Source organism: Felis catus, chromosome D1, assembly GCF_018350175.1.
Source record: "Felis catus isolate Fca126 chromosome D1, F.catus_Fca126_mat1.0, whole genome shotgun sequence".
NCBI lineage: Eukaryota > Metazoa > Chordata > Mammalia > Carnivora > Felidae > Felis > Felis catus.
In genome coordinates, this window is record NC_058377.1 from 13,070,174 (window position 1) to 13,096,158 (window position 25,985).

At 50.3% G+C, this 25,985-nt stretch overlaps 2 long non-coding RNA genes across 2 annotated transcripts in view; both read right to left on the reverse strand.

The window, feature by feature from the left end:
* Positions 1–11,390, reverse strand: part of LOC123380338 — a 326,159-nt gene extending 314,769 nt beyond the window's left edge. The window contains exon 1 of the long non-coding RNA XR_006585945.1: positions 11,261–11,390. This is a non-coding gene — a long non-coding RNA (uncharacterized LOC123380338). The remainder of the gene's footprint in view (positions 1–11,260) is intronic.
* Positions 11,391–19,872: 8,482 nt separating this feature from the next.
* On the reverse strand, positions 19,873–24,136 carry LOC109491802. The gene is made up of 3 exons (XR_002735983.2): positions 23,821–24,136; positions 22,156–22,256; positions 19,873–20,851 (listed from the first exon to the last, which is right to left on the reverse strand). It is a non-coding gene; the product is annotated as an uncharacterized LOC109491802 (long non-coding RNA).
* Between the last annotated feature and the right edge of the window lie 1,849 nt (positions 24,137–25,985).

Genomic DNA, 25,985 nt, shown 5'->3' on the forward strand with positions numbered 1-25,985 from the left:
GAGGCCTGGAGGCAAGCAAGAGGTCACTCCCTGCAGGACTCACTCCCCTGTAGGAAGGCCCCAACGCACACTGGCATCCGAAGACAGACAGGTGGACGCGAAGCTTGCTCAGCCCCAGCAGGTATTTTCAGCAGGAGCTTTATTATTTTCACCTTCTCTTTGGACCCTTTCCCCATTTCAAATTCTATAAGCAAATACGCTGCATTGTTAAATCCTGGCCAAGACCTGAGGTGAGGTGGGGGTGGGGGGGAAGCAGACCAGACTGTTTCCCTAAGCTGATGACTTTGAAATGGAGGTTTCAGGACACTGGGAGGGGAAGGTGTAGGTAGGGCTCTTCCTCTTATGAAGACTGTCCACCCACCCCAGGGCCTGCTCCCAAGTGGAGGTCACAGGAAGACAGGTTGGACGGATTATGCCAGGCATTCCCGGAAAAGGAAGAAAGAGGGCTAGCTGGGCACAGGGGAAGCAGAAGGATCTCTTAGATTTGTCAGGAGGGAGGGTCTCAGAGGGAATGGCTTATTGTGTATGCACAGAGCCCCAGCAAATACCCTTCCTATTCTCCAATCCGTTACAAGAGAAACAGAACCACCCCGCCTCCAGGTTCATGTAGGTCTGGTCATGGGGAGGTCAATGGGACCGGCAGGAACAGAAAACCAGTGCCTGCTCTGTGTATGACCCTGGCCCAAGGGAAAGGGTCTGCAAGAGTCTCTGCCAACCTGGTGGGAGGGGACCCTAAGGTCAGATTTCACTTAATTTAAAAAGTAAATAGAGTAGTAAGCCATTCCTTGCACGCTAGAGTACAGGGTAAAATCCAGACTCTGGCTGGCAGCTTGTTACCAGGGAGACATCTACCCCGAAGCAGCCTGTTCTCCAGGGGGGCAGCTCATTCTTGCCCTGCCCGCTCGTGTCTGGGGTCCTGAGGCTTGGAACCCCACCCTCATTCCTGCAGCACCTCCCACTCACTTTGCCAGTCGGGACCGCAGACAGACGGGGGTGGGAAGGTGTAAAATGACTCACTTGCTTTTGCTTGTCTCTGCCTCTGCCCATGCTCAGGATGTGGGGGCAGTGCGAAAGAAAAAAGAAATATCCTGACACTCGTTAAAACGAGGAGGAAGACTTTATTCAGGACTACCAGGATTGTGGAGAGAGACTCAAGTCCAAATCCAGCAAGGACAAGTAGGGATTTATAGCCAAGGAGCAGAGGGCGTCAGCAGTGGGTAGAAAATTTCCAAGAAGAGACATCAAGGGTAGGGGGTTGGTTCTTGCTGAAGGCAGGCCACATGAGCATATATCAAGGGGTGGGGGGTGGGACACACTCTGAACTGGTGTCTCAGGATCCTGGCTACAAGTGGACTCTGCAAAGGTGAGCACAGAAGCCCAAGGTCACAGCCAAGGAGAGAAGACTGTTCAAAGGAACCTGACCAAAGTTTGGGTGGCGGGGGAAGTGGGGGGGGGGGTGGAGTCTTCATCCACAACCACTCGAAGGGAACTGGGGACAGGGCAGAAGAATAGGAAAAGTTGGATGGACAGGGAAGCGTGAATCTTTGCTTTTGGACAAAGTCAGGCAGCACTAGCTGGGAAGAGGGTGGCCACAAAGCAAAGCTCCGGAGGCTGGGTGAGCCCAGCAGGGCGCTGTCCCCTATGCTGGGGTTTAGGCTAATGTCAGGGCTCCTAGCAGCCATCCTAAGGCATTTCAGGTATCCAAGAGATTGAGGAAAGGCCTGGGGCAGAACAGAGAGGGATGCAAATCCTACCTCCACTAGTTTGCTCTCTGGTGACCTCAGATATGCTCCTTGCAAGCTCATTTTCCTCTTCAAGGAGGTGGGGGTGATGTGACCACCCTCGGGATCGATGAGAGTTCCTTGTAATGGTGTTTACAAAGGCCCAAGCGCTCAATGAAGGTGAGCTCCCCATCCTCCCCCCAGTCCCTGAGGGCCAGAGGAGTGAAAGGCTCTTTCTTCCAGTCTGCAGGAGGAACTTGAAGGATTTTGTCCCTTGTCATTTACACCCCACCCTTGGGATGGTGCTTAGTTCTCTATCTGCACATGGTCAGCGTTCATCCCTCTGGATGATTCCCACCTCATCCCACCCACAGGAATTCCCAGGGAGCCAGTGTACATGCTCCAGCTGCTTCTTTCCATGGTGCTGAGGTGTGGAGAGGGCTGGGGAGTGGCAGGGTGACAGAGACCTACCACAATCACAGAGTAAGGGGGCCGTGGTGCCAAGACCAGCGACGTGACTCCTGACTCTCGGTCAAATGTTTCTGAAAGGAGGAGACCCAGGGGAGGTCTTGAGGGGGGCATGCATGGGCATGGATCTCACTAAGAACAGTGCCCAGAAAGCAGACCCAGGTGGGGAGCGAATAGGGGGATAGCTCTGACAGTTTGACTAACTCAGCTCAAGAACGTCTGGAACACTTTTTGTGCCATAGACTGAAGGCATGAGACACTGGAAACACAGGGGTAAATCAGACTCAGCCACGAATGCCAAAGAACAAATAACAATACCCTATCATACGGGGGATACGGTAGAATCAGAGACCTGTGGAAACACGGAAGAGAACTACTGATTCTGCCTGGAGGGTCAGGAGAGGCCTCCCAGAGGAACAGAGTGTTCATTTTGCTGTTCGGAAAAAGGACTAAGACCTACATGTGCAAAGCATGGGGCGGGGCGGTGGGGGGGGGGGGGGGCGGCGGTGAAAACATGCGGCTGCTTAGAAAGCTGAGGTTCCAACTACAGACTAAGGTGAGCACCAGAAGACAGGGTAGGAGAGATCTGGGAGACAAGCTTGAGTGAGGCAAGAGGTATGGAGATGCCAATAGTCCTACCAAGAGACAAGGCCAGTATGGATTTGAATTCTGGCTCCCTCACTCACCAGCTATGGGATGCCAGGCAGTCATTTTAGCCTCACTGGTCCCCAGGAACCCTGCTTATAAAATGGGGGTACTAGATAATACCTCCTTTGTAGTTGTGAGAATGGGTAGGCCATGAAGAGACACCCAATATGGTGGTCCTGGCTTATGTGGTAGGCAGTCAACCCACGTAGGTTCACCTTCAGGCAAAGTCACAGGAGGGATGTGTTTGAAGTGAAAGATACACAAGTGTCTACTGCATAGTAGGCACTCACATAGCTGTAGAGATAATAAATTCAATCTAGGAAACGGGTGACACAGGAGTCAAAGAAGATCCAAAGGTTCTAGGATCATCTTGTCGACGGACACTGACGGTAGACAGGAGGGAGTTGATGTGGCTGACTTAGGAGCGCTCCCATCTGCTCTCCTAACTTCCAGTTCTTCCCACATGCTGAGGGTGGCCTTGTCCCCGGTGCCGAATGCTGGAAGGGGGCTGCTCCTATCTGTGGTTCATTCCCTACACATTTTGAAAAGCCAAGATTAAAGCATATGTACATAGGCACAGTCCTTCAGTTTTCCAGGGCTGGGCAACCATTCTCATCTCTGGGGAGAGCAATAGAAGACAGTCATGTTAAGGACGGATCATTGGACGCCTGGGTCAAATTTATCACCTAGCTTCCAGGTGCTCGTCTCAGGGCCTCATTCCCTGAATCCTCACAATAAATTTGTGAGTTTGGTACTATTACCATCATCCACACTTCACTCAAGAGGAAAGTAGGTCCCAGAGAAGCTAAGGGACTTGTGCAAGATCCTATAGCTCGTTAGTAGGGAAGGGAGAATCTAACCAGATTACCTCAGTTTGAAGCCCTTGATTTTTCCACTCCCCTTTCTAACATGCCAGAGACTGAAAAGAAAGAGGAACGTGTCTCAGTCTGTTCCGGCTACTATAGAAAGGAGTACCACAGAAAGGGTGGCTTGTAAGCAACAGAAATTTGTTTCTTACAGTTCTGGAAACTGGGCCGTGAAAGGTCAAGATGCCAGCAGATTTGGGGGTTTGTGAAGGTCTGCTTCCTGGCTCATTGACTTTCAGTGTATCCTCACATAGTGGAGGGGGGCAAGGGAGCTTTCTAGGGTGCCTCTTAGAAGGGTACTTATCTTATCCAAGATGGCTCCACCATCATGACTTAATTACTTCCCAAAGACCCTACCTTCTAATAGCTTTATCTTAAGGATTTAGATTCAATATAGGAGTCTTATGGGGACACAAACATTTAAGACACAGCAGATGGGAACGCAGGCACCAAAAGAATATCAGAGTATGACAGACTGAAGAGTAGATATAGGGGTGGAACCTTTATGGTGGGTCCCATCCTCCAGCCTCAAAGGGGACAGCATCTCCCAGCCAACTCACCTTCCCCTTGAACGGTAGCTGCTGGCTGAATCCTGCGCTTTCTGCCTATGTCACTCTCGACCCTGTCCTCTGAGCTCACCCCCCCCACCCCCAGCCAACCACCCTATTTATCCCAGTGCCCATAGGAGGCTGGCCCTCTTCAGAGAGGCTCCCACTCTCCAAGGACTCACAGTCCTAAGGAGTTTGGGCCCACACGGCAGGAACTAATTCCCAAAGAAAAATAGGCTGGACTGGCCAACCCAGACAACCTAATGCAGGTCTCCCAACACCTCAATGATCTCTCAGGGCCACTGAGACTCAGATCCATAGATACCCATTTACAGAGACCCCTCTTCTGTGAGGCCCTCCTGGCTGCATCATCTGGAATAATTGTTGTTGTGGGATAACCACATACTGGACATTCTACAGAGCATGTTACGTATATTTCCTCATTTAATACCCCCAGCAACCCAACGAGTAGATTCTACTGATCCCAGATCAGAGATAGAGGAATGGAGGTACAGAGAGTTTAAGTCATCTGTCCCAATGCACACAGCCTGTAAGATACAAGACAGGGTACAGATGAACAGCCAGATGCAGAAGTACACAGGGTAAGGTGTGGAAGGGTCCCAAGTGCAAGACTTATGTCCCCATAGACTTGGGATACACCACCTCCCATCCTGTGGATATGTTCTTCAATTTGGAGCTTTGTGAACTCAACACTTGGGGGGGTTTCACAGAGGCTCCCTACCATAGGCATGATCAATTATTAACTTCATGGCCCCTTTCCTCTCCCCTGAGGTAGGGGTAGAGCTGAAAGTTCTGGCCCTCAAATCCTACCTCGGTCTTTCAGAAAGCCGTCTCCATCTAGAAGCTACATAGGAGCTTCCTGCCTCCAGACATCTCCTTAACATACAAAGACATTTATATGACCCAGGGACATTGCAAAGGATTTAGAACCTCCGTGTCAGGAATCAGGGTCAAAGAGCAAATATATGTAGATCACAGAATTTGAAAATTATGAGGAGTGATGAGCTAATAGGGCATGAGGACGTTGGACCAATGCCATTGCGGGAGGGGTAATTGGGTCCCTGGAAGGAAGACCTACTGAAATGGGTCCCTCAAGGCTGCCCACCCTCAAGGTAATCCCGGACAAGGCACTTAACTCCGAAAGCCTTATTTCCTTCATTAGAAGAATGGAAGTGATACTATTTGGTGTAAGTCACCAGGTTGCATGGAGACTTAATGGGATAATGCACATGAAACACTTTATCAACTATAAAGTACCACCCAAATAGGAGGCTTTATTATAGATGAACACATGCATGCCCACACTCGTGCATCCACAGGTACACTTTCATTCATACACACTCTTGCTTTAAAGAGGAATTAGCATAATGATGCAACCCCCTGTGAAATCACATGCTGGGACTTCCCTATGCCCTCGATCCTCCCTCCGCCATTACCCACTTAGACTGAGTGGGTTCAGCAAGATTGAGGAGGGGCTGAAGAGCTTCGAGGAGAAGCAGGTGGAGCTGGAACAGACCGCTCAGCCCACACCTGCCCATTCTGCCTGCCGTTTGCTCTTGTTTGCATTTCTGTAACTCACAGCACCTGGGAACCATAGGTATAGCCCAGCCCCTGGTGGAAAAATGCTTGGCAGAGCAGGGCTAGTCTCGGAGAGGTGGTTCCCACTTGGCAGCTTATTTGGGGTACCCACTGTTCACTCATTCGTCTTCCAAGGCAACAGGATTTACTGAGCACCTACTACATCTGTACAGAACTGTACTTCACACTGGGAATCCAAAGATAACCAAGTGAATCCTGCCTTTGAGACACTTACAAAGGCAGCTCCACAAGCAAGGCCAGGGGGTGTATGACAGCGAGCACACGCAGGAGTGATGGGCAGCTTTGTGTGGGTAAACAGTAGACTGTCCAAGTACTACCAGACAATTTGCGGATCAAGAGGTCAAAGGCAGGGAGACAATCCCAAGAGGGCTTGATGCTACGCTGATAAACTTTGACTTCCTTCTTTGTGAATCAGAAAGGCACTAAAGGTTATTAGAAAAGGAGGGACATAGACTGGACAAGTTGCCTTTTTTTTTTTTTTAGTAATTTTCCCCTCTTTTACTGCATTCCTCTTCTAAATTGCCAAGTTATGTAAGTGTGCTAGAACCACTGAAAGAAATTCAAGTTATAGGAAGAAAACCTTCAACATCTCTCCTGCCCCATTTCTATCACAACTCTATATAGGAGCTTCTCAAAGCGTGTTCCCTGGAACAGCAGCATTGGCATTGTCTAGGTGCTTGTTAGAAATGCCATCTGATTGTAGTTAATGCTGTATTGTATGTTTGAACGTTGCCAAGAGACTAGATCTTACAAGTTCTCATCACAAGAAAAACGTTGCAACGATACCTGGTGATGGATGTTAAGACTGACTGGTTCGTAGTAGGGCACCTGGCTGACTCAGTGGCTTAAGCATCCGACTTCAGCTCAAGTCATGACCTCACAGTTCAGGAGTTTGAGCCCTGCGATGGGCTCTCTACCGTCAGCATAGAGCTGCTTCAGATCCTCTGTCTCCCCCTTTCTGCCCCTCAGGTGTTCTCATACACACAGTCTCTCTCTCTCTCTCTCAAAAATAAACATTTTAAAAAAAAGGACCTACTGTGGTTATCATTTTACCCTATTTGTATAATTATGTTCTGCACCTAAAATTCAGGTCAGAGGTCAATTCTATTTCATTTTTTTTTAATGGGAAGAAAAAATACAATTTGCTGCAAGCCCTTCAGGTGATTCTGGTACTTACTAAGACTGAGCAACCCTGCCCCACCAAGGAATTTACTACACCCGTTTCCATGTTCATCAAGCAAATATGAACACAGACACATATGCCACCATCTATACTGTTTTTTCAAAAGTGCATCGTACCCTTTACTAAGCAAGCTGTTTCTCTCATGGTGCTAGACCTCCTACCTCCTAGCCAACAGATATGCAACTCATTCTCTAAAATGTGTGTAGAATTTTACAGTGTGTGGACATAGTAAGATTTGCTCAACCATTTACTGTTGACTATTGATGTTATTTATAATTATATCGACACATAAAATAATGCTCCGATAGTCTTCCCCATTTAAGATCCTGTATGGGTGCTTTCATTTCCACTGGATTGCCCAAAGTGGAAATGCAGAATCAAGGGCTATGGCATTTACAATTTGGATATTACTAGCTCACTACTCCCTAGAGTTGTAGGGATACACAGTCCCCTCAGCAAAAAAGATGCTTGTTTCATCATGTCCTCACCAGCATTTGATCTTGGGGTTCTTCAGCTCTGCATTTCAGAAAGCTCACGATGGCAATTGCATGGAAAATAGATTTGATCCAACGTGGGAAAGAGCAGAATCGGGGACAAAGAGTCAAGTTGGTGAACTCCTCAATTAGCCCAGGTAGGAGATCAAGGATGGAGTTAAGAAAGTGGCCAAGGTGGGGCGCCTGGGTGGTTCAGTCGGTTAAGCAGCTGACTGCAGCTCAGGTCTCGATCTCACGGTTCGAGGGTTCGAGCCCCGCATCAGGCTCTGTGTTGACAGCTCAGAGCCTGGAGCCTGTTTCAGATTCTGCCCCTCCCCCACTCATGCTCTGTCTCCTTCTGTCTCAAAAATAAATAAACATTAAAAAAAAATTTTTTTTTTTTAAACAAAGTGGCCAAGGGGATGGAAAGAAGGGATCAGATCTATTGTGGGCACTCCTAGTGATTCATTTCATCTCCATAACCATCTGCTTTCCAGGTGAGGACCCTAGAGAGTTTATGGAGACACTGTGACTTGCTTACTGTGCCCTATCATTGCTGAGCACTTCTTAACCCATCTAATCCCATTCTAAGGCAATCTGCCCCACCCTAAGCCCTCACAGGGTTAGTACAAGACTCTACTTATTAGAAGGTCAAGGAGGGTCGGTAAAGCACCCTACAGACTGAGAGGGCACTTTAAGACCAAAAAATAAAGCAAGCCACTCCATACCATACACACGGTTTTATTCAGAGTAACTTCCTGATGGGGGAGCAGATCAAGTGGAGATGATCCAGTTGGTACCTGGCCATTGTCTGCGTCCATTTCCCATCCCATCTGAATCACAGTCCTCGGCTTTTATGGAGCTGGGGGCACGGTGAGGAGGTCACAGGGTAATTATCTACAGCGGGGCCTTCTGTGCACCAGCCACCTCTACTAGTTACCTAACATGGGGTCTCCTTTGCTCTACCTTAGTAAGGATCACAACAAGCCTTCCCACATTCCAGTCAGGGCACACATGAACCTTCACGGGGCCTAGAGCACATAGCCCCAAGACAGGGGGTGGGGTCATTGTGGGGCAAGAACAATACGGAGGGTCAAAGATGGGGTCAGGGGGGCCAGCCCTCCTCCACTCCACCTCCAACATCTTAATGGCCCTTACCATCTACACACCTTTCTCCTGTGAGGACCCTAGAGTCAGATATGGGGAGGGGCCCTACATCCTCACAGCAGCAATGTAAGCAGCAACAGGAGATTAACCAGTACCACCACTGGCTCTCCACCATTCCTCAGTCTCCAGGGACAAGGACAAGGACAGCTCTAGCTCCTCCTGCTGACAAGAGGCACAGCAGGATTGGAGGAATGACACCTCCTTGTACCCATTGCAGATATGCCCTAGTACAAAGTTAAGCCCCCACCTTTCATCAAGGTGCTCTCGTGTACTGTCTTAGCATCTTAGTCTCCATTTTGGAGATCTGGTACACGGTGATAGAGAAAAACCACAGCCTCCATTAAGACCTAACAAGAAGGCTGTATTAGGCACCATGGAGTGGACGGGTGGAAAAATGGAGTTTCCTATTATCTGTTGTCATCCACCAGATCCCAGTTGGTTGCTTTACAGGCCAAACCAAACTATTGCATGTGCCTTGAGAAGGCCTGATTACTCCCATCTTTTCTAGTTGTCTAATGGTGACAGTAAGCTTGTCATACCCCTGCTCCCTATAGTTTATATATGGTCTTGCATTTATTCCTCTCTGGGAACCAAAAGCTAGGTGGGTTCCCATGTGGGGTGACCCACAATGACGGGTTTCACTACTCGGTTACGCAACCTGATCTCATCTTAGCTAGATCTAGACCTTGAAAAACATCTACACCCAAAATATATTCAGGGATGGGGGAAATACACACTAGGAAACCGTGGGGAGGAAGTGTGCAGATATGTAGAGACTGGTTTGTCCCCCAAAACCATCAACAGCTTTTATTTCTCCCTGAAATGTCCAAAGGTCTCCATAGAGAAGTGTATATTCAGCTACAGTGTTTATTAGAGCCACTACTGTTTATTGGTGTGAGACCAATAAATGGTTAATTCCAAGTGGGGCCTTTGGTGGCCCCTTGTGCACAACCTAAAGGGCCTTGTTGACCTATCCCCTGGTCTTTAGGGGTGTGGTATCCACCTCTGAAATTCCTCCATCAACAGAGCGGCACTTGGCAACATGCCTGGCTCTTTTGAGCCTTCCTTCCAGGGAGTAACCTGCTTTACCTTAAGCAAAGCCTTCCACAGGCTAGGCAAGACCCAACTGGGTTGTCTAGATTTTCTCTCCCAGTCCCAGAGGACATCAGATCTTGCCACAGTTGTTTACGAGAGACACTGATGGGCCTCCTTTCTGCCATCTTATCTTTGGCAGGATTCTCTGTTTTCCCGTTTCTCAACCCATTTATTTCCCTTATGATGGATTCTTTCGGTTCCACTGAAGTCAGCCACCACAGAAGCCACTGGAACAATGGGCCAATTAGCCACAGAGGCAACGACAGATACTCAAGTCCCAAACCATGCCCCTAGTGCTGCCAGCAAGATTCGGTCTTCCCTACCAGAGGAAAGAAATTATTTGTCTGGGTCTCTAAAATCCTAGGTGTAAATGGCCCATTTCATCCCCAGCTCACACAGTTTCGTGTAGCTCTTCCACAGGGGTCCAGCCTAAAGGACAGGAGGGAACATCCCCCCTTCATTAGGGCAAATTATCTTCATGTTAACATTTATCCAATCAAATTAGCTAAGCACCTGCTATTCCTACCCATGCCTCGGCACGGGATCTTTGTTGTGAGGCAGGCCAAGTAGCAACTGAGGCCAACCCCAACATCTCAAACCCATGCAACCCAATCCCATCTCCCCCAGTCTCCCCCCAGTGGAAACAGCCCCCACCTCCCCTTAAAGCAGCTGGTGAGCAGCCCCAGTTCAGCGGCGGAAACCCTGGTCATCCTCTGACTCGTGGGAACCTCCCCTTGGGCATCTCCAGGCTCATGAGTGAGCCTGGCCTTTGTGTGCATCAAAGGGTGTGCCTGAAAGTTTCTTTCCTCCCCTGTGATAATGTCCTCCTCATCAGAGGACCCATCATCCCAGGGGGCCCATGCGTCGGCATCCCAGCTCTCCCGAGATACGATAGCACTTCACGCCTTTGCGTAGCAGCCCATACCCATGCATCTTCGCCATCAGACCTGCCATGACCTCCAAGCCCTGCTACTGCCGTTGGACCCTCCCAGGCACAGTGTCTGTACTAGAGGAACAACGTGCAGCCAGCACATGCTTCTCCAAAGCCATGGCTTCTCTGGTGTGTTCCAAACCTCTCCTTACTCATAACTCCCTTCCTATGGCGTCAGAAAAAGCACAGATCGATGGCCAACCCACTACCCCAAAATCTTCTTCATTTCCCCTTCTGCATTTCCTTTTCCACACCTCTTCTGACAAGATCTTTAACAACCCCTAGGGCATTCTTGGGACGTCCCTGTATTTGAGACACCCCAGAGACCTGGCCATATCTCCCCATGTGGCAGTGGCTGGCCAGCATAGGGTTCTGCCCCACAGCACCCTGTGCCGGTTTGCAGTCTCTTGCCTGGCCAGCCCATTGCTAGAAGGTGCAGGACGATCAGTAAAGCAGCCTCCAGGCTGGCGAGGCACTTTAAGACCAAAAAACAAAGCATACCCGTCCATAACGTTCACAGTTTTATGCTGGATGACTTACTGACAGTGAGGGAATCTAGCAAACGATGATCCGGGCATACTCGGCCACCTTACACAGCTCTTCAGCGCCCAGTCTGGGCCTTCCGCCCCAGCTTTTATGGAGCAAAGGGCGTGGTGGAGATCCACGGGGTAGTTATCTAAAGTGGGGCCTTCTGTGCACCAACCACCCCTAATAATTACCTAAAGTGAGGTCTTCTGGGCACCAGCCACCCCTAATAGTTATCTAAAGCAGAGGCGCACCTGGGTAGCTCAGTCGGTTCAGCGTCCGACTTCAGCTCAGGTTATGATCTCTCCGTTTATGAGTTCAAGCCCTGCCTCGGGCTTGCTACTCTCAGCTCATAGACTGCTCTGTCCCCTCCTTTCCCTCTGTCCCTTCCCTGCTCGCGCTCGCTCTCTTGAAAAATAAATAAAACATTAAAAAATTAAATCTAAAGTGGGACCCTCTGTGCACCACTTTAGGAAAGGTCAGAAAGAGCCTCCTGCATTCAGGTCAGAACAGACATTTACCTCCATGGGGTGTGGAACACATGGCCCCAAGAGGGGTCCTTGCAGGGCAAGAACAAGATGCAGGGCCAAAGATGGGCTCAGTGTTGTCAGCCCTCCTGCAGCGCTCTTCCAGCTGCAGATGACAGGGAGGATAGGAGACCTAAGAGACACTGATCCAGAGAGCAGCTAGTGCTCTGTGGCTGGGGGGGAAAAGGATCATATTCTTCCTGGTGTTTGAGCAAAGACACAGGAAAACTGCCATTGGTGGTTGCAGGTAGTACAGCAGAAGGCTTGCATAGAGACTGGGGAGGCATGGGTGCAATCAGTATGAAATTATAGGTGAGCAGAAATGGTGAGTAAGCAGTACGAGCCGACTGGGGAGAATACAGAGCAGGTGCACACAGAAAAGCCTATGCTGAGAGAGAAAAATCAGGCTGCCCTAGGGGGACAGGGAAGCAGTTCCCAGGGGTTGCTGCGACCCCAGACTCCCCTTCACCTGAATTCCCCACACAGCCTGGCGGCACTGAGGCCCCTCCCCTCGGCACCTGTGGCTCTCTGGCTCCACCGCCTCTCCCCCCTTTTCACACACGCTTGAGTGTCCTTCTAGGGATCTCTGCTCTGCACAACCACAGCTCAGACAAGAACAGCAAGGCCACAGAGCTCCAAAGTATTAGAGTTTCCAAGATGTTCCAAATCTTGAAGTTACTTGATTTCAAATGACAGCTGTGCCAAAAAAAAAAAAAAAAAAAAAAAGAAGGAAAAGAAAAAGAAAATACATTCACTTGTCATTTACAAAGTGCTTTCTATGTACATTATCAATTTTGACTTTATCCCAACGAGGAAACAGACGCTCAGTGACAGGGAATAGCTTCTCCAACATCACACTATTAATAGATGGGCGTGGGGGCAAGTCCCGGAGTGTCAGTCACCTGTGAGCTTTGCCATCAGGTGACCGACTGCCCTGCTGAGATGACACCAAGACCTTGGGGACCTGTTACACTTCATGCTTCACTCCCCGACCCACATCCCCTTTGTCACCTGGCTGTGGTTCTACAACCATTTGGTCCATGCTTCAGTTGAGCGGTGTGAGTTCTAGTTCAAATGAGGATTGTGGCAAATAGATCCAAACGTCCAGCTCGTGATCCACGTCTGGATCCTGCGACGCGCCCTGAGGGGGGTTACTGGACGATTCCACCACTCAGGAGGGGTCTCTCCCACGGAGGAGTGACCTGGGGGCTAACACCGCCATACCTCTCTGGTAAGTCCTTTCCTCAACTAGATCTCCGCAAAAACACATCTATTTTAACTTTGGAGTGAGTCATTAGCCTCCACCAAGACAGGAGCACAAATAGGTTTAAAAACTAAAAATAACTAACATTTATTGAATGTTTATTATGCTTCAGGCATCGTGCTAAATTCTTTACACACATTCATTTAAAACTCCCAATAACCCTATGAAGTAAGTATTATTATCCTCATTTCTCAGATAAGGAAACAGAAGCTAAGAGAGGTTAATTAACTTGCCCAGGGATACGGGGCTAATACATGCCAGAACCCGGATTTGAACCCAGGCAGTCTGCCTTCACTAAGCCTGTCAGATTAGCCAGATCCTCTCACAGAGTGCAGGCCCTGAAGAAATGGATCATGAGAAGAGAGCCTGCTGGTAGGCAGAGAGGGGCTGGGGGATGCCCACAGTATCTGGTGTTCCTTGACTGGATAAGACCCAGTCTAGGGCCCTAGGGAGTCCTGAGCATCTTAGAACAGGCCAAGGGCAAACCATAAGAGACTCTTAAACACTGAGAATAAACTGAGGGTTGATGGGGGGTGGGAGGGAGGGGAGAGTGGGTGATGGGCCTTGAGGAGGGCACCTGTTGGGATGAGCACTGGGTGTTGTATGGAAACCAATTTGACAATAAATTTCATATTTAAAAAAAAAAAAAAAAGAAGAGGCCAAGGGCACGGGGTGACAGTCTTCGAGAGTAGGTAGATGATTCCAAGAGGAGGAGAAGGGAGGGAAGAAAGCAGCTTCCCGAGAGGACAGAACAACCCTTCTTTACACATTATTAGCTGGGAGCCAGGCGCCATTCCTCCCAGACTTCCGTCATCCTATAGCTGCCTCAGGCCTGGTCTAGAGGACAAATCGGTACTATGACCCCAGACAAAGCCCAGGAGCAAACTGTCCCATCTGGCCCCCACCAATGGTCTCAGGTGCTTCCCGGGGAATCCCATGGTAGAATTCCTAGTCTTCACTGAGACTTCACAGCCATACGCTGTCACCGCCTGGTTAGGGAGCAGGAGCACCAGGCTGGACCCAGAACCCCCACCCATGACTGTGGCTAAGTCAGCTTTCCTCCCTGGCCTGGAGGTTCCCCTTCCCAAAATAAAACAAAGGCATTCAGTGATAGTATGGTGATGCCTCATATTCCTTCCTGCCAGCTCAAAGTATCCCAAAGAGAAAGATGGTCAGCTCTGGAGCCAGGAAGACCTAGGTTCAAGTCCGGCCATGTCACTTAAAGTTGTGTGAGTCCGGGTGAGTCACAGACTGCTTCACACCTCACTTCCCTCAGCTGTGCAAACGGCATAGGCTCCTCTGTGTGCATCCCAGGTTTGCTCGAATAAGATCATGCCCGTGAAAACGCTTTGAACTTGGTAAAGCCCTTTGTACGTGCAAGTGCCAAATATGAAAATCTGGGATTTGTTCCTTCCTCAGTGTCTCCTGAAGCTAAGCTGCCAGCCCTCCAGGGAGCAGAATCCAGAAGGATGGCACAGAGCCAGGACCACCCTCTCCCCCGCCCAAGCCCACTCAAGACCCTCACCCAGGGTGGGCATACGTCCTCTCAACATCAGAGGTGACTCTCCTTTGCCGCGATCCCTGCTGGTCTCTAACAGCCCTCCTCATCCCAATGTCACCTCAGAAAGTCAGATCTGCTCCCTGGACTGTAGTCACCTCCAAGTTGAACTTGGGATCGTGAGGGTTCGTGACAGGAGGTGCCCAGCCCCGTCTGCTCTGGAAAGTAGAAAGAGCTCACCGTACCGCCACCTCACAGTCCATTTTTCAAAGTTTGACGTCAATTTGCGGCCTTAGATTGGTTTTTGTTTCTCCGTACTTTGTTTTCTTTTTTGTGATGAATGGTTATTGTCAAGCTGGCTTAGAAGAAGCGATAGGCAGGAGGTGGGGGCCGGGGCGGAGATAGCACAGTGGTGGGTTTCTTAGTTGGGTTATTGTTTACATTTCTTTTTTCAGGGAAGAAAATGGAGTGGGAGGTGGCTGAGGTCACAGCCGGGTCATCTGAGATGTATCCCCGGGGTCCTGCTGTGGCTGCCTGCTCCCTTTGTCCAGGCCAGGAGACACTGAGACCTCTGCCCCTCTCTTTTCCCCACAAGTACATGCCTGGTCTGGGGGACAGGCGGCATGTCACGGCTGCAGCGGCTGATGCTGTCAACTGCAGATAAATACAACCAAAACAGACCCAGAAAATTATTTCCTCTTAATGGAAAAATTATCAGGCCCTGAGCAGCCTGATCTAAGGGCTTTTAGAAGTGCACAGAGAAATATACTTGAGCCTTCTCCCCGCCTCCTCTTTTCCCCACTGTCCCTCCGGGGAGGGTTCTGCAAAAACCATCTTCTCCCAGATTCTGTGCCGGGGCTTTGCCCGACTTGCAGACAATAGGATCTGAGAGATCGTGGCTTAGGATCACAGAGAGAGGTCTCTTAGGGTCTCCAGGGGTATGACCTTGAAAGGACAAAGACATCACCCTGCCTACCTCTCTCATCCCAGATAAGTAAATTGTTGTTCAGAGACAAGTGACTTGCCCAAGGTTCGCGGTCACTTAGCCGCTGGGACAAGAAACTAAGGCTTTTGACTCCAATTTCCCTTCCCATTGCCCCAAACAGCGGGGCAATCCTTCCAGATCTCTGAAGCCCCTTGCATCATTCACTTAAACAAACAGTCCTTCAGACCCAGGGACATTGGATTTTAGGCAGGCCGGTGCCTTATCAGAGATGGGGCTTGTGGTACAGTACGTGGTTTGTCCACCATTCTTCCCTTCGTACTCTGCCGTGGCTCACCGTCTACAGAGTAAACATCTCCACCCGACTGGCTCGATGCTTGCATCTTGCTTTGATTAATGAAATGTTGGTAGATGTATCATGAGCAGAAGCTTAAGTGTGCTTATGCAGTTTGGCTCAGTGGTTTTTCTGCTTCTGCCATCTGCCGTGAGGCTGCTGATCCCAGAATTACAGAGACGTGGAACAGATTTGAACACAGTCCTCGGCCCGGAGCAGGCCTGCCACCCTCGTCAACAAACATACCTGTGAGTGAGAAATAGAACTGCTGGTTGAAAACCTGTAGTTTTGCAGCATTATCACAGCGGAAATCTGACCGCTACAGTATGGCAACCCTCCCCAGCAAGGCAGGGCCTGGCCCAGCTTCTTCTTCTCCTGGTCGTCAGGGACCTCCTCAGGATTACAGAGGAGCAGGAAGGCAGGGCCGAGAGATACCGATAACGCTGACAGGTGGCCCTCTCCTTGTGGAGCCGTCTTCAAGGGCCCTCACTGGAGGGGCTGACTGCGGTAAAGTCTACATGCTTTTCTTCTAGGTGTCCCTCCTGGCAGGATACCTATTGCATGAGTCGGGAGAGGCTAAGTGCTATCTCAAACAGTCCCCAAGTCTCAGGGGCTTGAATAGTGCATGTTTATTTCCCAACCGTGTCACAATCCAAAATGACAACAGAGACGAGAGGAGAGGCGGACTCAGGGGCCATTTATCTAAAGTCATTCTGCCTTTGAGTTCTCCCCTGGACCCACTTCACCCAGCCAGGTGTTGGGCAAAAAGGATAGTGTGGAAGACCCTGTAAGAGCTTTCAAGGGCTGCGTCTGGAAGTGGCATGCATCGATTCCAGCCACATCTCACTGGCCAACACTCAGTGAAATGGTCCCATTCATTTGTAGAGGAGTTGGGGAGGATAGAGATGTCTGTCGAACTAGGCACTGGGACCAGGAGAGGAAGCTGGTACTTGAGACCAGCCGACCTCTGCTGCCACCATAATGTTATTCTTAGTCCACACCCAACTAGTCCCTCCTCTCTGTCCAAGACAGCAGATTATCTTATACGAATCCCCTGTGGCTAACCTCTCACAGCCTCTTGGAATTTCTCAGGGTTTCACCTGTCACTGGAACTCTGCCTCTCTCCTCATCTCCTCAGTTCCTGTAGCCTCGGATCCAAACTCCCCAGCTACGCCCAGACTCTTCAGACTGACTTGTGTATGGCCTTTCTGACTATGGTTTGTTTCTCTCCAGGACATTTCTTCTTGGACCCACCCCACTTCGTCTCCTTCTCCAGACACTACAGCCACTCTTAAATTTGACCAGCCTTCTGAGATACCATATTCTGGCTATGCCAAGAGCAAGAGCTTCTGTTTAATCAGAATAGCAGAAGTTATTTTGAGTTCTTAACCAGGAGAGTCACATCCAAATGGAATTGGAGTTCTGAGAAGTCATTCAGCGACTGACTGAGGTGAACGGGTGCACTGACTAAGGGTGGACGGAAAGGGATTGAGATTGAGGAGAGGAGAGCCGTTAGGAGATGACTGTCCAGCATTCCCAAGAGAGAAATGGCAAGGGCCGGCACTAGAGCTGATGCTGTGGAATGAAAAGAGAAGGAGGCACCCAAGAGATGATGGGGAAGGTGGACTGAAGTTTGGAGGCACATTTAGCTTCAGGGATGGAGAGAGGGAGGAGGCAGGGCCACGTCCTGGGTTTCCAGCCTCCACAGCATCTCTGATTGCCTGAACCCACTTGCTGGCCTCCCTCAACCCAGCCCCACCAAGTTGCAAGGCTGCTCGGCCCTTCCAATCTACTTGGAAGGAATGTGGAGTTACATTTAATTAAAAGTATCTACACAGAAACGAGATTAATTAAGTCTCTTTTACCCAGGAGCCCTCTCTTTGTGTTCACTTAAATGAGGTTTTAAATGTTGTCTCAATGTTATATCTGGGCAAGATTTCTCCAGACAACACTTCGCGTGGTTCCGAGGCTCCCACATAGCTGGCTGGAAATTATTTAGTGATGAGAACAATCCAAGGGCAGTCTTCTCCCCCCTCAGTCAGTTGAGCTCCAGGCAGGTGGGGACCTTGGGCCACAGAAAGTCAAGTTTTATAATGAAATGGAGGGAAGTTCTCTCAGACAAGAGCTAACTCCCAAGGCCACCCCTTGATGCAGAACAGGTGGTCCAGAATGGTCTTCTGAGTCATGTTTATGGAGTACTCACCTGATCCAAGTTGTTCTGAATACAAATATGGCCTCCTGGAGCCAAGTGGCTCAGGCAGCATCACCCACAGGCAAGATGTCTCTTCCAATCAGCATTTTGTTAATATAGCTCCACATGGGAGCTGGGGGCCTGGTTGAGCCCATGGGAAGCACCCCAACCACCCTCACCGTCCTTCTGCAAGCTGCTGACCTTTACCCTAGTATCTTTTCTTAAAACTAACATTCCAGAAAAGTGCATCAAGCTGGGTCGTTCCAGGAGATGTGGAATGCACCCTGGGCATTTACTATCACGTACAGCCAAGCATGTGACCCACTACAAAGCCAGTGGTGGGACAGGATGGAGACAGGGCAGGTGCAGCCACCATCACTACCTTAGCCCCTCAGCAGGTGTTCACTAATGAGCAGCCTTGAGACCGAAGGAGGCATAGAGGGAATGAGGAGCCCTCAATTGGTCCTTGAACTTTTAGAGCCTAATTAGGGAAGAGGTCTATACACAGACTGATCATTCCTGTCTCTGGGTTCTATCATTAAAAAACAAAGGGGGGGAGGGTTCCCCCTATTGGATCAGGTGGTGCCTGTTGTAGGGAAAAATTTTGTAGGGATATTCAGTTTAAAGTATTGCCCAGACTTGGGTCATTATTAATTTAATTTGATAAGCATGTCTTAAGCACCAAAAGGAGGGTGAGGCATTGTGTCAGACGCTAACGCTAGAAGACCCAATAAGATAAAACCTCATTCTTGGTCTCTCTCAGTCCCGGGAAAAGGCGACGAGCATCCAGCATCTTGGAGGAGCAGGATCCATGCTAGGAAAGCCTACCATCTCGCACACCATGCGAACAGAGAGGAGGACCAGAAGTCTGACCCGAGGGTAGGGGATCCTGGAGAACTTCCCAGGAAAAGTGTATCTCAAAGCCTTACAAGATGAGCAGAGATGATCCAGACAGAGAAGGATATGTTCCAATAGGTCAAAGCCCACTCTGCTTAGCCAGGGCACCTCCAGCAGCATGGTCCTCTGCAAGAACCCAGACGGGAAGGGGCACCTGGCTGGCTCCATCGGTTAAGCGTCTGACTTCAGCTCAGGTCATGGTCTCATGGTTCGTGGGTCTGAGCCCTGCCTTGGGCTCTGTACTGCCAGCTCAGAGCCTGGAGCCTGCTTCGGATTCTGGCTCTGTCTCTCTGCCCCTCTCCGTCTCGTGCTCTCTCTCTCTCTCAAAAATAAATAAACATTAGAAGAAGAAGAAGAAGAAGAAGAAGAAGAAGAAGAAGAAGAGGAGGAACCCAGAGCAGTGGAGCACAGCTACTTGGCTTCAACCCAGTTCTACCACCTACAGATGGCCAACACTCTGTGCCCGTGGCTTCCTCATGGGTAAAATAAGGGACATGATTCAGTAGGTGTTTCAAATGGTCTTGTAGGATCAAATGAAACAATTTCTGAGATCAGCCCATGCCAGCCTCTCCAGAAATCTGAACTTCCCTCCTCACCTCTTGTTCTTACCCATAAAATGTAGTTTTGTAGTCAGGTGTGTTATTTCCAAGCAACAGAACAGATTCCTGGCAGATTTAAGCAGAAAATGGATGTATTTAAAAGATGTCCAGTGGTTCCCAGTTATCAGGAAGGTCATCAGAAAATGAGGCTTAGAAAATGGGCAAAGGGAAGACAGAAGGGCGCCTGGGTGGTGAGCTGGTTAAGCGTCTGAGTCTTGATGTCCACTCAAGTCATGATCTCACAGTTTGTGAGTTCAAGCCCTGCCATTGAGCTCTGTGCTGATGGCACAGAGCCTACTTGGTGGTATTCTGTCTCTCTTTCTCTCTGCCCCTCCCCTGCTAGTGCACTCGCTCTCTCTCTCTCTCTCTCTCTCTTAAAATAAATAAACTTAAAAAAATTTTTTAAAGAAAGAAAATGGGTAAAGGGAAGATAGACTTTGCGGCCAGGAGCACCAGCAAAATCGGGTCACAGAATAGAACTCCTACCCCACGGATGGGACCAGCAATCTCACTAGTGGCCGTCACTGGAATCACATGTCCCTGCCACCATCTGCCTCCTGGGTCGGTCAGCTGAGAGTGGGAGCGCCAGATTGGCCCAGCCTGGGGCATATGTGAGCCCTGCTTGGAAAGCAAGTAGTGGGAATTTTCCATTCCTTCAGAGGAAAGCACAGTCTGCCTCCCGCCACGACTCAAATGACGGGGAATCCCCATACGACTAGCAAACCAGCTCGATGCTGCAGAGGCCCCGCAAAGGAAAGAACAAAACAAACGTCCACCACAATCCTCCACCACCCGTGTCCTCTCCTCCACGGCAGCCTCCCTGTGGATGGACCACCAGCAGGTGTTCTCACCGTAGGGACACTCCCCAGGGGGTGGCCAGACTATTAACCCCATGAGGACGGTGTTCTCCAGCTCCGAGATTCTGCAGTCACACCTGCTGCTGTCACTGTCCCCTCTTCCGCAGCTCACTCCTGAGCCCCAGCTCCCATTGATATGGTGAGCACGAGCCTCCTGTAGCTAAAGATTAATTGGTGGGGGATTGGGAGATTTCTCTTCCATAACAATGGGCTTTTCTGCTTGTACTAATAAGATGCCAATTAGGATATTTACATTTCGGCTTCAACCTGAAGTTATGCCCACTTTCCAGGAGGTGGACCAGAGGGGTGGGCTGTCCCAACTGGCTGTCAAGTGGGTGGCTGTCAGGGCGGTCCTCGTTGGGTGAGGCTGAGCCCCTCCCTCCCTGGGACTCTGGGAGGAAGGCTGTTAGCTCTGGGGGAAATTCAAATGAAGCCAGGTCTCCCATCCCATTCCTTCCGTTAGGTTCCAACTCCTTGGAGCGGCTTCAGATAGCGTCTTATTATATATGCCAAATGTGGTTTCAGGAAAAAAAGAAAGAGAAAAACTCTATTAGACACAAGAAATCAATTGTTTTATTTTCACTTTCTTGCCCCAATCTCCTCTTGAGACCACACCTAATGTCATCCTCCCCATCCCCGCCCCTAAGGAAAGCTCAGGACAGGGATGCCGGACATTTGGCATGGGGTCGCTGATTCTGCCTGGACGTGGCCACTTTTGTTCTCACTACAGGAAGTAGGCGCCTACATTACAGAGTACTTTCACACCAACAGTATGCTTAACACAAAGCGTTGCAGAGTCCCTGGGGGAACACAGGAGTCATGGGGTGCTAGGTCCTCTGCCTGGACCATCTACAGAGAAGCCAGAGCACTTTCCAGCCTGTGCTAGAAACTTGACACAGTCAGGAGTTAAGGTGCCTATTTCACAGGCAGGTACTTCATCATGCCCTGTCCTGTTCCATTTGTTAATTGTTTCGTGCCTCCGTGTGTGGCTTCCCCAGCCAGCCTGTGCACGTCTTGAGGGCATGGGCCACAGCTTCCACTTCTCAGCTAAGGCCACAGTTCCAAGCAGCCCAGTGAGGGCCCAGTTAATGTCAACTGGTTGGCTGAGCTCAGCATCATCCCTACCAACCTGACCCTTCTTCTGAGGGAGGGGCCCTTCCCCAAGCCGATGGATGGTGCGGTGGAGTTTGCGGTGGGGAGACCTGCGTCTGACTCCCCACAGACATGGTCTGGCTTCCCAGCTTCTGCCCTGCTGCCTGTGCGAATGTCCTGTAGCTGCTCTTGCTGTAACAAGTGGTGCCAACCCGGTGGCTTAAGACAACAGAAATGTATTCTCTCATCATTCTGGAGGTCTGACCTTTGAAATCAACATCACTAGGCTGAAATCAAGGTGTCCCTCAGGGCGGGGCAGGGGTGGGGAGGAGTCTGTGCCTTGGCTCTTCCAGCTTCTGGTGGCTTCTGGGACTCCTTGGCTTGTAGCCACATCCCTCCCGTCGTCAAGGCCAGCATGTTCAAGTCTCTCCCTGCTCTGTCTTCACATTGATGTGTGTGTGCGTGTGTGTTTGTGCACGTGTACAATCTCCCGCAGGCTCCCTCTTATAAGGACACTCATGATCGCAGCTAGGGTCCCCTTGAGAAAATGCAGGATGACTTCCCCATCTCAAAATCCTTCAGGGAAGCTCATGTGCAAAGACCCTCTTTCCAAATAGGAAACATTCACAGGCTTCCAAGATTAGAAGCTGACATCTTTGCGGGGCATATCCGCCTACTACCGCCACCCCCTCCCCCCAGCCCCGTTACCTCTTCTGATCTGGAACAGGTGTCCAAGGGTCCTAGACTTGCTTCTCTGAGTCTCAGTTATCCCTTCTGTGGCCCAGGAATGATTTTTCCCCATCCGCTGACTTCACGGGGTGGTGGTGAAGACCGAAAGATAATACATAGATTGAAAGCATTTTCTAAGCCGTAAAGCCCCACACAAATGCGAGACAATATTATTGCAGTGGGAGAGTGGCAAGTTCAGCACTTGAGAAAACTATCAGGTTTTAAAACATGTGAGGGAATAGAAACCAATGTTATTCAAAAACCTCATTTACAACCCCCACCAAAGCCTCCCGCCCTCCCTACCTCCATTCTCCCCCGTGGCTGTAGGGGTGTGACAGAGGCCTGTCTTGGGGGTGGCTTTGTGGCCTGAAAACAAATCATTCTTCACAGCTTGCTCCCAAGTCCAATAAGCCAGAAGGAATTGGTAGAGAGATTTAACGATATGTATTTCAAGAAAAAGATGAAAATGTGTCTACTTTTAGGAGATGCAGTAAAAATGCATCGGCCCCACAATAAACTTTGCAGTGAAGATGCATAGAGGGAAACATATAACGCAGTCAGGGCAGTAATGTCTCATTTATAGGGAAATCCTCTCAGAGATATATTAGATTTTGCCCCCCACCCATGCCCTACAGCACAGCGTCTGCAAACTGGGGGTCTCACTCCTCCAGCTCCCTCCAGCCTCTGCAGGAGGCACATCGGCTCAAAGGCAGCCTGACCCGTGGCCTCCCTCTGATGTCCCTACAAGACTTGCCAACTGAGTAGTTTGAAAATCAAGTACACCCGGGATGGGGAGCGATGGCCCACAGACCATCACACACCCACAGCTGGCTTCTTGTTCTTATAAATAAAGCTTTATTGATTCACGGCCACACTTGTTCCATCTATGGCTGCTTTGGTGCTACAACAGAATCGGGAGGTTGTGACCGTATGGTCTGCTAGAGGCCACTAGCTCACAGGTTCTTAGGCAGAACTGTCCCTAAAACTAAAACTAAAATAATAGCTAACATGTGGGAGCCTTCCTCTGTGCCAGGCACGGTGCCATGCCCATACGGACATTACCCTATGTCACCCTCACACGTGGCCCCAGGAAGCAAACAGTACTAGTCGTACCGGGGAGAAGACTGAGGCTCGGGGACGTTCAGCAACTTTCTCAAGGTCCCAACGGCTGGAGACCATTCGAACTGGGATTCATCCCCATGGCTGTGCACCTCTGCCGCCCTCCCTCTGGCCACCGCTTACAGCGTCAGCTTTCCAGGTGGGCACTCTCAAAACCCTCCTGCAGTCCTCGGCAGCTTCCAGTTGGGTGGGATCTTATTTTCTCCATCTGATTTCAGCACACCGCCTGCCTACCGGGTTCCCGGTGCCAAGGAAGGGAACACGGAAGGTCTTCCTGGCTTCCTCCTCCTCCCCTTCCCTCCACTGCCCACCCGCCCCTGCTCCCCATCCTGGTGCATGCTCAGGCTGGCTCTGCTGATCTCCTTCCACATTTCCATGTCCCAGCCGGGCCTGCCTGCCTGGCCCGCTCCTGGGTGAGTTTCTGCCTCTGTTCTCAAGGCTCCAGTCTGCTCCAAGGGGGCACGGGGAGAGAGGATGGGAAGCCAGGCATTTGCATTCCACTTCCCGGGGCTGTTCAGATCTTACCTGCAATTCTTCTGACAAATCCTTATCAGCGATGCCCATGGCGAAGTCTGTGGTGACTTTGTTCATTCTTATTAGCTCTGCACAGATTAGCTCTTCACAGCGCTTGGCTGGTTCATACCGATTCTTGATAAATGTTTTGACTGATTTTCCTGACTTGGGAACGGTTGGGGACTGGGGTGGGGTAGAGGTGGAGGACCGTGAGGAGAGGGGTGCTGGCGAGCCGGAAGGAGAGAAAATTGTGGACAGGATTACATCTGGGCTATGAAATATTCATCACATGCCTGCAAGAGCAGGGTCACACCGCTGCTCCTCTCGGAACAGCTTCTCCACCCAGGCAGCGCTTTGAAATGCACCAGCTCAGGCGGGCTGGGAGCACCCCCGCCCCCAACTGGCCCCACCACCCCCCTCTGCCCCAGAGGCTTCTGAGGAAAGGGGGCGGAGAGAGCTAAAAGTAGGAAGAACAAACCGGCTCACTTGGGCTTCGCTGTCTTCCTTGGTCTCTCCTTTCTCACCTGCTCATCAAGAACAGCTTTTGATGGTGGAATACTGATGTTCCAGGTAGACCTAGCTGGGTCCCTCTTCTCGCCACTCCGGGAAGTGCGCCTGAGAACTGCGGTCCGCCTTCCTCTCCTTTCCGTGAGCTCCTCCGGCACCCCCACCTTCGAGGATTTCAGACAGGTGCGGATAACAGTGTTTTTCATCACTGTGTCCTGTATTTCTCCCACTAGACCGGAGTCTGCTTCAAGACTCATCCCCCCCTCCCAAGCTCCTAGCACAGGACTGGGCACATGAGATGCTGGAAAGAAACATCTTCACTGAGCCCACTATGCTCCATTCCCTTGGCAGGGTTGGCCAGCAGATACCATCACCCAGGGCAGGCATCGCTAAATGATGTTTGTCTTCTACGTTCTCTTCCTGAACCTAGATGAGGCTTTCCAATTTTTCTTAGCACAAGCCTCCAAGCAACTACTTCCAACCCGATAGAATTGACTAGAACACAGACCCCCACTTGCCATCCTGGTTCTCGAGTCTCCCCCTCTAAGTTCCTTTCCAGCAGATACCATCTTTCTGTTCTGAGACCCCGTAGGGACCCCGAATAAAGGACGCGTTCGGTATGTGTTTGGAGACAAAACAGATGCCCATTGTCCTTCCGACGGGAATGTGCTCCTGGACCTACAAAGGAAAGGTATCTCACCACTTTCCGTAGGTATCTGCTCAAGGCTTACTCTCCAACAATCCCTTCGTGTGCCTAACCCCAATCCTTCATGCCGTAAGTAGGATACTCCTGGGCTCTTTTCTCACGGGAGATGCCACATGCTTTGAGGAGTTCAACTCTCCTTTCTCACTGCCCTTCGCCACTGCCCACAGGGTTAAAAACTCTGGAGCCCGGCCGCCTCAGTCTGGAGGAACCCAACCCTTGCCAACCAGATGCCCCTCACTCCAGTCCCGGGAAGATGACCCACTGCCCACAGCAAGGAGGCCTGGAAACTCTTGAAGGCCCTCTCTTGCCACAGCCACAGTTTACTCATTAGCCTTTTGCCAGATTTATCTTCTCCCTGGTAGCCTGCAGCGCTTTGATTTGTCCTGCTGTCACCAGGACTAATGTTGATGGCAGCACCCCCCGGGGGCGCGGGGCTCTCCAGCCTCCTGCCAGAGGCCTCGAGGAAAATGGATGAGCAACTGACCTGCAAAATAAATACCAGGCTTCCAGGTTCTGATAAAGATTAAATATTGGAGGAGTCATTTCAAATGAATATATAAAAGCAAATGGAAGAAGCCTTTTAGACACCGACAGAGTGAAATACAGGCAAACAAAGAGAGATGTCTTCGGGGAAGTTCAATGGCAGGGAAGTTGGAGGCTCAGAATGCAATCTGCCCACAAATACCCCAGCTTCAGCTTCAGGAAAGATTCCAAAACAGTCATCCCTGCTTCCCTCCCCCTTCCCCACCCAGACAGTGAAGAAGAGAAAGCGCTAAGCTCCAAAGCCGCATGCCAGCGTGATGCTGAAGTCAGCTTTGCTGACGCTGGCCCATCCAACCGAGGGAGAAGCCCCATTACTCAACACCATCTGCCTTTGGCGTGGGGCAGCCAAGAGCCAGGATTATTGGCGGGGATGGGGCTCTGAGGCCCCAGAGGAGAGAGGTACTGGGGAAGAGCAAGGTCA